The sequence below is a fragment of the Triticum urartu genome, chromosome 7 (genome assembly GCF_003073215.2).
Source record: "Triticum urartu cultivar G1812 chromosome 7, Tu2.1, whole genome shotgun sequence".
Classification (NCBI taxonomy): domain Eukaryota; kingdom Viridiplantae; phylum Streptophyta; class Magnoliopsida; order Poales; family Poaceae; genus Triticum; species Triticum urartu.
In genome coordinates this window covers 144,165,072-144,178,066 of record NC_053028.1, presented here as the reverse complement: position 1 = coordinate 144,178,066, position 12,995 = coordinate 144,165,072, and positions in this window count along the sequence as shown.

Below are 12,995 nucleotides of genomic sequence, written 5' to 3'. Positions count from 1 at the left end.
CTTGGGCTACAAGCAAAGTTGACTTGTCCGACTCTGGACAAGATTCACTCTCATTGTCTGCACTCGAAGACATAGGTTTTTGGTTTAGGCATCACTTCAGTCATTCTGACTGGTTCTCCTGGACCCCACTTAACAGTACGGTGGTTCCTATGACTCAACACAAAAGAAAAAGAACTACGAAAGATCTAAGTCTTCGAGCTCCATAGGCTTCATATCGTGTCTTCTCTTGTCATAGTCTTCAATGTGAATATCTTCATATACCACCTTTGACTTCAATGTCTTCATACATTTTTAGGGGTCATCTCTGGTAGTAAAACCGAATCAATGAGGGACTTCTACCTGTGTTATCCTGCAATTCTCACAAACACATTAGTCCCTCAACTAGGTTTGTCGTCAATCCTCCAAAACCAACTAGGGGTGGCACTAGATGCACTTACAATCTCCCCCTTTTTGGTGATTGATGACAAACTAGTTGAAGTTTTCAACGGGGAATATAATCTGTGAATCTGTAAAAGATAAGGAATTGTCTTCATAAGTTGCAAGGGCTCCCCCTGAAGATGTGTATATAAGTTAATTTGCTTTTGGAATGCAAATGCACATGGCAGGTTGTACTTGTGGAGATCCACTTCAGCTTATGATGACAATCCACTATGCATGTGAAAGTATATGAAGATAATGACATGCATAATGGAAAATGGACGTCTGCAGAATGAGCTAAGTGCGGAATTTATCGTCGCACATGCGGAATTTATCTTCGCAAAAGAAGGTGGCAAACAAGTAGCAGACGACCATCTGGTTTAAGTGTTACAACTCATAAGAACCAATTGTAGCAAAAATGAGAGTTGTAAGCACGAAGCAAAATATAAGACACCCGCCCATATGAACCTGCTTGAAGACTATCAATCTCATATGCTTCTCCCCCTTTTGTCAGTAATGACCAAAAAGGTGTGAAGACATAGAGCCTCTACTCGTTCCCATGAGGAGTAGGTGAAGTAGCAGGGTTGTTGGTGTTGTTTGGCGGTGCAGAAGAGCTTGGAGGTGCTGAAGAATATGGCGGTGAAGTAGCATCGCCTTCTTCCTCAATGATTCTGGCAGTGACTGTGGCAGCAGAGGAAGAGAACTCAGAGTCTTCAAGGGATGGAGTTCCCAGCAGCACAGCTCTTCGAGGAGGTGTGGAGTCAAACTTGAATCTCTCAGTGAAGCCATGCTCTTGAAGATCAGCTTCAGAAAGCATCATCGTCAGCCCTTTCCATGTGCGGCGACATGTTTCATGGGCAACGAAAGTGTTCTTGGTGGCAAGATTTCGAGTGCGATTAACATCCACCAAGAGGCTTTTCATCTGACGCTTCAGCCAGTCATGATGCCTATCTTGTTTCTGATGTAGGGCCACAAGAAGCTCTCGGTCGTTGAGAACACGAGTGCGCTTCTTGGGTCTTGAAGCAGTGGCACTGTCAGTGGCTTCAGTTGAAGCAGGGTGTGGTGCACGTGTAGTGCCAGCCAAAGGATACACCCGAGAAACTGCTTCAACGCCTTCAACATTCTGAGTGAAACTCTGATGTTCTGCATTCTGAAGATTTAGAGGTTGCTTGGCAGGCTCAGAATATATGGCTTCAGTTGACATGTCCACGTCAGGCAGGAAGATCCGATGGTTGCGGGCTGAGGGCTGATACTTGATGGCGGAGTGTAGCTTGATCAGCCGCATGACCCAAGGGGCGTAGAATTTCAAACCAAACAGATCCATGCCTGATGCAGTAAGTTGGCGTATGAAGAAGTCCTGTGTATTGAAGCATTTGCCATGAAGTATATAGAAGACCAGAGTCTTCATTGCACCCTGAAGCTTGGCATTTGGAGAGTGCCCTTTGATAGGCCAGAGAGTCCGCCTGATGATGTGATAGATGGTTCTGGGCAGGTACTCAAGGTCTTCAACGAAGAACTCTGTGGGATACGCAACATCTGGGGGCAATGGCTTCATCATGCTGAGCATTTGGCTCATATTAGGTTCTGGCCGCTGAAAGATGCTCTCAATAGCTTCAGCATGCAGTTGACAGCCTTGCTCGAAAAGATCGCCAGGAGTGGGCAAGCCAGTGAGCTCAATGATGTCAAATGCATTGGCTTCATGATGGACGTTGCCAGTCATCCACTCCAGGATCCAAGTCTTCGGATCTCTGCTGTATCCTTTGATGTGAAGGGTGGCATAGAATTGTAGCAGCAACTCTTCATTCCAATGCTCTTCATCAGTGACAAACTGCAGCAGACCCACTTGCTTGAAGCAATCCAACGCTTCTTCTAGACAGGGCAGACCAGCTATAGCTTCAACATCAAGGCGCTTGTGTGGAAAGATGCGACCTTGGTTGTAAAGAATGCAAGAGTAGTAGCTTCGCTGAGGATAGCTCCAGAACCGATCAGATGATATCCTTTCCCTTGAGTAGGGGTTCTTGGAGCTATCGAAGAACGTGTTGTCTGCCCTGAAGCCATTGATGTTGAAGGAGCCAGGTGCTGATGCAGGACCTGGAAACCTTGGCAGTCTGGGGATTGGCTTCTGGACCTGAGGCCTGTGCTCAACATGATAGTTGAATTGGGGACCGGCAGCAGACTCAGGAACAGAAGTGGTGGGTTCAGTAGCTTTGCTGTCATCTGAAGCTTTTGCTGGGGAGGGCTCCACATTAGCTTCGTTGTTGGTTGTGGCAGCCTCAAGATTTTCATCCCCCACTTGACTAGCTGGAGGGTCGGTCACAAGCACGTTCTCGTGGAGAACTGCTTCTTGGTGGAGCAGAGGAGTGGGCTCTTGTGGTACTTCTTCTTCTGCGGCTGATGCAGCCGGAATGTCTTCAGCATAGACTTGAGGCCTTGGACCTTTGCGAAGCCTGCGGAACGCAGACGATGCCTGTGGGGTTGGAGTGGGTTGGGCCTCATAGTCTTCTTCCTCTTGAGGGCGATCCGCCCATGAAGCATCCTATGCAATTGGCGTCAGTGGACGACCAACGCTGATGAGTTCGCTGTGTTCTAATTGAGGAAGGGCTGCATCATCTTCTACATTGTCACGATGACCAATGTCTTCAGCAGCGATGGGATCAGCTGCTGGAATGTCTTCAGCTTCAGGAGCCTCTGTGGAAGCGGGCTCATGAACCGTCAGTTGACGTTCTGCGTCAGGGTGAACCATAGAAATGGGTTCGACTATCAAGGGCTCTGTGGGAGCAGCCCGAGCTTTCTTGGTCTTTTTCTTTTTCTTGCTGGGGGAGGTAGGAGAGGCTTCAGAGCTTTTCCTCTTCCTGGCTTCAGCCTTAGCAGTTCTTGTCTTCTTGAGCTCTGAAGCTGTTGACCGGTTCTTAGGCTTCGAGCCAGTCATTCTTGTTGGGAAGACAATCGGAACTGTTTCTTGCCTTGGTGCATCAGATTCAGCCGTAGCAGGCTTCTTCTTCTTCTTTGCAGCCATCCTGGGGTCGATGCCAGGACGCCCAAGTGCCTTGCGCTTCTCAGCCTCATTATAGGCTTGCACACATGTGTCAGCCAGAGTCTTCATGCGCTCACGCGAGCCCTGAGCTTCTGCATGCTTCTTCACAAAGGCTTCCTTGAGCTCGTGCATCATTGTCTTGAAGTTCTTCACTTCTTGCACGTTGAGCTTGGCCATATGCTTCTTGAACTGAGCCTTTTCATAGTCAATTTTCTGCTTCAGTTCAACTATGCGCTGGGCAATAGCAAGTTCTGAAGTAATGGCGCCTTGGAAGGCGACACTGAGGCCAATAGGTAGCTGCAGATCTTCAAAGCTGATGTTTGGCGTGTCAAACCACTCGTCAATGAAGCTGTGGATGATGGCGACATCAAAGAGAGGCAGATTATTGAAGATTTCTGCTTCTTCTTTGCTCTTGATGAGCTGCTCAAGAGCGTCATCTGCAAGATCTTCATCACTTGACAGATCAATGGCTTCACTGCGCAGGATGGCAGCAGCTGTGAGCTCTTTGCCAGTGTGAGACAGAGGCATCTTGGCCTTCTGGTGCCTTGAGACGCGTGATAAGTCTTCAGACTGCACACTGTCTTCAGGAGGTGCAGTCGCCAATGGCTTCGCCTTTGAGATTTTTGGTGAAGGGGCTGGCTTTGAAGCTTTTGGCTTCTTCAACTGCTTTGGCTTCGGCACTGCAGGCGCGTCATCAGACTCAGTGTCAGCCGCAGGCTCATTCACTGCAGTCCCTTGAACCAAGATGTAGGTGATGAGGCCTTTAAGGTTGGCATACGGACCGATGACATTGGGTTCTGCTTCTCGTGTGCCATCTGCCCTTGGTGCAGAGGGACCAGGGTTGAAGTCTAACCCAAATTTCTTCTTGTTCTGCTTCGCTGAGTTTTGGGCAAACTGGAAGTTGCGCTTGAACAGATTGTCGTCACGACACCAGAGTAGTGACGACAGATGTGCATCATCAGGCTGTGGCCCACGAACCATGCATGGATAGAAGCTTTGGGTAATAGCTTCATCTCTGGACTTGGGTTGAAGATTCTTGTATAAGATGTCTCCCCACGGTCTTTTGATGGCGCTTTTCTCAGCATACTCTTGGGTTGTGAAGCGGTATTTGAACCATTGTTCTGCCCAATAGTGTCGAATCCATTGGATTCGGGTCTTGCGCTGACCATAATCCTCTTCAGGATCTGTCTTATACATTTCTGCGAGTTCATCAGGCAGATCTTTGGATGTTCCGCCACGACGTTGTCTGCCCCCCTTCCTTGCTGCTTTCTCTGAAGCCATAAGCTTTAACTTGAAAGGCTTCAAAACGTTCAAAGGCTTCAACGGCTTTCTCTTGCTGGACCAACAGGAACTGGCTTCAGGAGAATTTATGTGATGCTGTAAGAATTCTGCAAATGAATGCAGACTATGAGAACCAAAGGATTCTCCCACGGACATGTACCTGTGACAGCATTAAGGTGCGAGGGAAGGGGAAGAGGTCATATGCATTCTCAGAAGATTTTGAAGATAAATCAGTTTAGAAGACATTGACCTCATCGTGCAAAGACATTCACTCATAGATAAGAAGTTGGTTCCAGATTTGTACGAATCCACAGATCAGTACAAGTGAGGAATCTAACTACTTTGTGAAGCACAAGTGAATATACTAGGCATGTTATGAGATGCAGTTTGAGAGAGATCTAGTTTGTGTGAGCAGAAACTGCTTGTGGTAGAAAGTGACAGATCAATAGGATCAACGGTGCTGTAAAAAGGGAGTTTTATTTACCACATTGAGAACTGCTAGACGGAGTGGGAGATGAGGCCGAGCAGTTCACTCTTTCGTGCCCTAACTTGGCGACGGAGGAGACCTACGGTGACGGCGGAGAGGACGATGTCCGCGGTCGGCGTGAAGACGGCGTCGGAGAGGTTGCGGCAGCGAAGCGCTTCGTCCCCGGCGTCGTCGAGAGCTAGCGGTGGCGCTAGGGTTCGTGCGAGGGTGGAAGAAGAGATAATTACCGCTGTGAGTGTGTATTTATAGGCACAGGGGCGGCACTATGCTATTACACAGGTGCCCCTGGCGATTCGCATCTGAGGAACACGTGGCCAGTTTGCGGAATTTTGGGGTTTGTTCCACGTCCCACGCACGCCTGGATTATTGGGTGGTCGTTCCTACTTCTCCGGATTTCATGTGGAGGAATGAGCATTGAAAACGGACTTAATGGTTGTCTCTGTATCTTAAGCTGACAAGGACGCAGTGAAGACATTCGACAGTTTCAATAGAATGCATATGACTTGGAGAGATAGAGTTTGAGATAGAAAGCATAGAGAAGTCGGGGTCCGATCACATTCACTTAGTTCAAAAGATTCAACATGAAGACATAGCTATAAGTGAATGCTATAGAGGACAGAACACTAGCATATATATATATATAATCAACATAGTGAAGATAATCATGAAAATATGTTGAGTTCGAAGCCAAACCAAATGTGAGGACATTGCAAGGTAACGCCATGAGTGAAACACTTCAAAATAGAACGTTTGGTCGTGGCGTTACCCACCGTATAGGAAGTATTAGACCCAGACACGGCGCACAATTATCGTGGTGCTCTGAAGTCAAATTCCACATTAATGTATTCATACTTAGAATGTATGTCTTCATTGATTGAAAATATACTTCACTTCGTGTGTTGCACATCTAAGTCATCAATATGCATAAGGGTTAGGATGTGTGCCTGATCACAGGACATTTGAGGATTCCAGGATATTTAGCTCACACCGTAACTTGCAAAACCTCTTCTCATCCAAGGGCTTGGTGAAGATATCTGCCAATTGCTCTTCAGTGTTGACGTGTATCATATCAATGTCTTCCTTCACAACATGATCTCTGAGAAAGTAATGACGAATTTCAATGTGCTTTGTCTTCGAGTGCTGAACTGGGTTGTTGGCAATCTTGATGGCGCTTTCATTGTCGCAGTAAAGTGGCACTTTCTTCAGATGAATGCCATAGTCCTTGAGTGTTTGCTTCATCCACAGAAGCTGAGCGCAGCAAGATCTAGCAACAATGTATTCAGATTCAGCAGTGGAGAAAGATACACAGTTCTGCTTCTTTGAAGACCAACATACAAGTGATCGACCCAGAAAGTGACATGTGCCTGATGTAGACTTGCAATCAACTTTGTCACCAGCATAATCAGCATCCGAGAATCCAACCAGATCAAACTCTGAGCCCTTTGGATACCATAATCCTAGAGTTGGGGTGTGAGCCAAATATCGAAGAATTCGCTTCACAGCTAAGTGATGCGACTCCTTTGGTGCCGCTTGAAATCGAGCACACATGCAAACACTAAGCATAATATCTGGCCTAGATGCACATAGATAAAGTAAAGAACCAATCATGGAGCGGTATACCTTTTGATCGAACTCTTTACCATTGTCGTCAGGACCCAGATGATGTTTGGCTGGCATTAGTGTTGTGAAGCCTTTGCAGTCTTGCATACCGAACTTCTTCAGGCAATCTTTGAGATACTTCTCTTGAGATATGAAGATGTCATTGCGTTGTTGTCGTATTTGAAGACCAAGGAAGAACTTCAGCTCCCCCATCATGGACATCTGATATTGCTCTTGCATCATATATCCAAACTCTTCACTGTACTTCTGATTGGTGCAGCCGAAGATAATGTCATCCACATATATTTGGCACACAAACAGTTCACCATCATATGTCTTCGTGAAAAGAGTGGGATCTAGGGAACCAGGTATGAAGCCTTTGCTCTTCAGGAAGTATTTGAGTGTGTCATACCAAGCCCTAGGGGCTTGTTTGAGGCCATACAGTGCCTTATTGAGCTTGTATACCATGTCAGGATGTTTTGGATTTTCAAAGCCAGGCGGTTGTGCAACATACACTTCTTCAATCTTGCCATTGAGAAAGGCACTCTTCACATCCATTTGATATAGAAGTATGTTATGATGATTTGCATAGGCCAGCAGTATGCGTATGGCTTCAAGCCTAGCCACAGGAGCAAATGTTTCATCGAAGTCAATGCCTTCCACTTGAGTATATCCTTGAGCAACGAGACGAGCTTTGTTTCTGACAACTTGACCATGCTCATCTTGCTTGTTCCGGTATATCCATTTGGTGCCTATTATATTGTGCTTCCGTGGATCAGGACGCTTAACCAGTTCCCATACATTATTCAGCTCAAACTGTTGAAGCTCTTCTTGCATAGCTTGAATCCATTCAGGTTCCATGAAGGCTTCTTCAACTTTCTTGGGTTCTGATATTGAGACGAATGCGAAGTGCCCACAGAAATTTGCTAGCTGAGTTGCCCTTGAACGAGTGAGTGGACCAGGTGCATTGATGCTATCAATTATTCTTTCAATTTGCACTTCATTGGCAATGCGAGGATGTACAGGGCGAAGACTTTGCTCTTGTTGTTCATTGTTGTTGTTGGAAGGAATGTCTTCAGGCTGAGCATTGTCTTCATGTTGATCAGGTGCTGAAATGATAAGTTCTTCTTCAGGATGAGCTTCAGAAGGTATAATTTCTCTAGTTCCCATTAGCTTGATTGACTCACTGGATGGAACTTCATCTAGCACACCTGGCAGCTGCTCTCTTTGTGAGCCGTTGGTCTCATCGAACCGCACATCCACTGTTTCAACCACTTTGTAATGAAAGAGATTGAAGACTCTGTAGGAGTGCGAATCCTTTCCATATCCAAGCATAAAACCCTCCTGTGCTTTTGGTGCAAATTTTGAGGTGTGATGTGGGTCCTTGATCCAGCACCTTGCGCCAAATACTCTGAAGTAACTGACATTTGGCTTTTTGCCAGTAAGGAGCTCATAAGGTGTCTTGTTCAGTAGCTTGTGAAGATAAACACGATTGATTGTATGGCATGCAGTATCAATGGCTTCGGGCCAGAATTTTCTTGGGGTCTTGTATTCATCTAGCATCGTTCTGGCCATCTCAATTAGTGTTCTGTTCTTGCGTTCGACGACGCCATTCTGCTGTGGGGTGTACAGGGATGAGAATTCATGTGTGATGCCCAAGGTATCAAGATATGTATCAAGGCCAGTGTTCTTGAATTCAGTGCCATTGTCACTTCTGATGTGCTTTATCTTGGCGCCAAAATTGTTCATAGCTCGATTGGCGAAGCGTCTGAAAACATCCTGCACTTCAGTCTTGTAAAGGATTATGTGCACCCAAGTATATCTAGAATAATCATCAACAATAACGAAGCCATAGAGGCAAGCAGTAGTAGTTAGAGTTGAGTAATGAGTGGGACCGAAAAGATCCATGTGAAGCAGTTCGAAGGGTTGAGTAGTGGTCATGATTGTCTTCGAGGGATGCTTGGCCCTCGTCATCTTCCCTGCTTCACAGGCACCGCATAAGTGGTCTTTCTTGAACTTGACGCTCTCGATGCCTATGACATGCTTCTTCTTCGCAAGGGTGTGGAGGTTCCTCATGCCAGCATGTCCAAGCCTTCGATGCCAGAGCCAGCATTCTGAAGCCTTTGCTAGAAGACATACTGCAAGCTGTGGCCCTGCTGAGAAATCTACCACGTACAAATCATCTTTTCGATACCCTTCAAACACTAGAGACTTGTCAGATTCCATTAGTACAAGGCAACGATATTTTCCAAACATTACGATCATGTTCAAATTGCAAAGCATTGAGACAGACATTAAGTTGAAGTCAAGGGATTCAACAAGCATGACTTTATCCATGTGTTGATCCCTTGAGATTGCAACTCTACCTAGACCCAATACCTTACTTTTACCAGTGTCAGCAAATGTGATGTGGCTCTTGTCAGATGGACGTAAGGTTGAGTCCATAAGAAGATTTCTTTTGCCAGTCATGTGATTTGTACACCCACTGTCAATAATCCATTCTGAAGACGCTGGTGTCGTACCCTACAGTGCAGTTAGGGGGATAGGCTTCACCAAGAGCATTGTGAAGCAAAAACATTTGACGAACCAGTGGGTTATGAAAGCTTAGATCCAGGTTAGGACTAATAGGGAGAGTAGCAAGTGATTCAGGTACGAAGTACATAGTAAGACCATTTGGGCATTTGATCTTGCGCCCTACAAGATGTTTAAGGTCCCCAGCAATAGCGTCAGATGATTTTGGTTTTCTGCTGGAGACCTTTCCCTGCAAAAGAGAGTTAAGCCTTCTTAACCACCCACATCTTCAAGGGTGGCTTAGAAGCAATAAGTCTAAGTGCAGCATCTGAGAAATTTGGCTTTGAAGCCTTAGCAAACAGTCTTGCAGGCGGACAATAGTACTCATAAGAATAGGCAGAATAGTTCTTGGTCTTATGAACATGGCGGTTTGATGAACCGCTCTCATATTCATATGCCTGAGTATGATTTTCCTGCAACACATTTGCGTTAGTGCGACTCAGGTGAGTCCTCTGTCTGTATGAAGCCTTTGGACCGTATGAAGCCTTTGGTCTGAGGTTTGTCTTCTTCACGTGAGGTGTCATGATGACATTCACAGGAAGACTCTCCAGACACTTTTTCGGAACCCAGATCTTCTTCACCGGCGGTCCATTCCTGCAGTTAGTACCAATATACCTGGCAAACACTTCACCATTCTGATTCTTAAACAGTATATAGTTTGCATCAAAGGATTCATCAATGATAATGGGGTTAGCACAAGTGAAGCCAGATAGATTGGATGGATCTGCTAAAGATTCCTTTGCAGCAACCCACATGGTTTTGGGGTACTGCTCAGGTTTCCAGTAAGAGCCATCTACATTCATTTTCCTTACGAACCCTACACCCTCTTTCCTAGGGTTTCGGTTCAGAATCTGCTTTTTCAGGACATCACATAGCGTCTGATGCCCTTTAAGGCTTTTGTACATCCCTATTTCAAGCAATGTCTTCAACCTAGCATTCTCATCAGCAATAGCGGTGGTATCCTCAACAGAGGGGTTAGTTACCGCATCAACAGTTGAAGATATTGCAACAGCAGTAGCAGTAGAACATTCAGCAACAGAAGTAGCATTATCACGCTCAATGCATTTAAGACATGGTGGTTCAAATCCTTCCTGAGCGGGACTGATCTGTTTGGTGCGAAGTGACTCGTTTTCCATTTGAAGATCTTCATGAACCGCTCTCAATTTCTCAAGATCTTGCTTCCTTTGAAGATAATCATAGGAAAGCTTTTCATGAGTTGTTGAGAGAGTTTCATGAAGACTTTCAAGTTCCTGATACTTAACATGAAGATTTTTTATGTCTTCAATTAAGGATTCAGATCGAGTCATTTCAGCACCAACAGGTCATCGCTTCTGTCTAACAGTTTTTGAATATGTTCCATAGCTTTCTGTTGTTCAGTTGCAATTTTAGCAAGTGTTTTGTAGCTAGGTTTTGAACCACAATCAGAGTCATCGTCACTGGATGTTTGATAGTGAGTAGTGCGTGTGTTTACCTTGGCACCGCGTGCCATGAAGCAGTAGGTAGACGCGGAGTAGTCCTTGTCATTTGCATCGGTGTCGGTGATGAGGTCATTGTCTTCAGTGTTGAAGATGGACTTGGCAACGTATGCTGTAGCCAAACTTGCGACGCCTGAGTCAGATTCCTCCTCAGACTCCACCTCCGCCTCCTCAGAAGCAGACTCCTCCTCTGAATCCATTTCCTTGCCAACAAACGCACGTGCCTTGCCAGATGAGCTCTTCTTGTGTGATGAAGACTTTGAGGAAGACTTGGAAGAAGACTTTGAGTATTTCTTCTTCTTCTTCTTGTCGTCAGAGTCATATTCCTTGCTCTTCTTCTTCTTTTTGTTCTCATTGTCCCACTGTGGACACTCAGAGATGAAGTGGCCAAGTTTCTTGCACTTGTGACATGTTTTCTTCCTGTAGTCATGAGCAGGAGCTTCATCATTCCTTGAACTTGATCGGGAAGACTTTCTGAAGCCTTTCTTCTTGGTGAATTTTTGGAACTTCTTGGCAAGCATAGCAAGTTCCCTTCCAATGTCTTCAGCATCATCAGAACTGCTGTCAGATTCTTCTTCAGATGAGGAGACAGCTTTTGCCTTCAAGGCACGAGTTCGCCCATAGTTTGGACCGTAGATCTCTCTTTTCTCCGAAAGCTGATACTCATGTGTGTTGAGCCTCTCAAGTATGTCAGACGGATCGAGTGTCTTGAAATCAGGACGTTCTTGAATCATCAGGGCCAGGATGTCAAACGAACTATCAAGTGATCTCAGCAGTGTCTTGACGACTTCGTGTTTGGTAATCTCAGTGGCGCCGAGGGCTTGAAGCTCATTTGTGATGTTAGTGAGTCGGTCAAATGTGTGCTGGACATTCTCATTGTCATTTCGCTTGAAGCGGTTGAAGAGGTTGCGAAGGACACTGATTCTTTGATCTCTCTGGGTTGAGATGCCTTCATTGACCTTGGAGAGCCAGTCCCAGACCAGCTTGGATGTCTTCAAAGCACTCACACGGCCATACTGTCCTTTGGTCAGATGACCACAGATGATGTTCTTGGCAGTAGAGTCCAGTTGAACGAATTTCTTGACATCAGCAGCAGTGACACCTTCTCCAGCCTTGGGAACGCCATTCTCGACGACATACCATAGGTCGACGTCAATGGCTTCAAGATGCATGCGCATCTTATTCTTCCAGTAGGGATATTCAGTTCCATCGAAGACGGGGCACGCAGTGGAGACTTTAATCATCCCTGCGGTCGACATAGCTAAAACTCCAGGTGGTTAAACCGAATCACACAGAACAAGGGAGCACCTTGCTCTAATACCAATTGAAAGTGCGTTATATCGACTAGAGGGGGGTGAATAGGCGATTTTTATGAAAGTCTTCAAAACGTGGAAGTTATGAAGACAAAAAGCAGAGATATGCCCATTACTATGCAGCGGAAGGTAGACTACACTAGGCAAGCCATGGTCAAGTATCAACAAAGTGAAAGCACAGTGACAAATAGTTGCAGTGTAATAAGGATCAGGTAGGAAGATATTATGAAGCCAAACAGATCATACACTCACGTTGTGAAGACAAAAGATAGAACAGACATGCAATGACTTCACAATGAGTAATCAGTAAGTAAAAAGAAGTGAAGATGAAACCAGTGACTCGTTGAAGACAATGATGTGTTGGACCAGTTCCAGTTGCTGTGACAACTGTACGTCTGGTTGGAGCGGCTAGGTATTTAAACCTTAGGACACACAGTCCCGGACACCCAGTCCTGAACACGCAGCTCAGGACACCAAGTCCTCACTGTATTCTCCTTGAGCTAAGGTCACATAGTCCTCGCCCAATCACTCTGGTAAGTCTTCAAGGTAGACTCCCAAACCTTCACAGACTTCGTTCACTGGCAATCCACAATGTCTCTTGGATGCTCAGAACGCGACGCCTAACCGTCTGGAGGATGCACAGTCCTCAAGTGTAATAAGTCTTCAGATCACACAGACAAGAAGACTTAAGTGATGCCCAATTTTCTCTGGCTCTGGGTGGTTAGGGCTTTATCCTCGCAAGGAATTCTCTCTCTCAAAGGCTTCAAGGTGGGTTGCTCTCAAACGACAAAAGCCGTACTCTCAATCTGAGCAGCCAA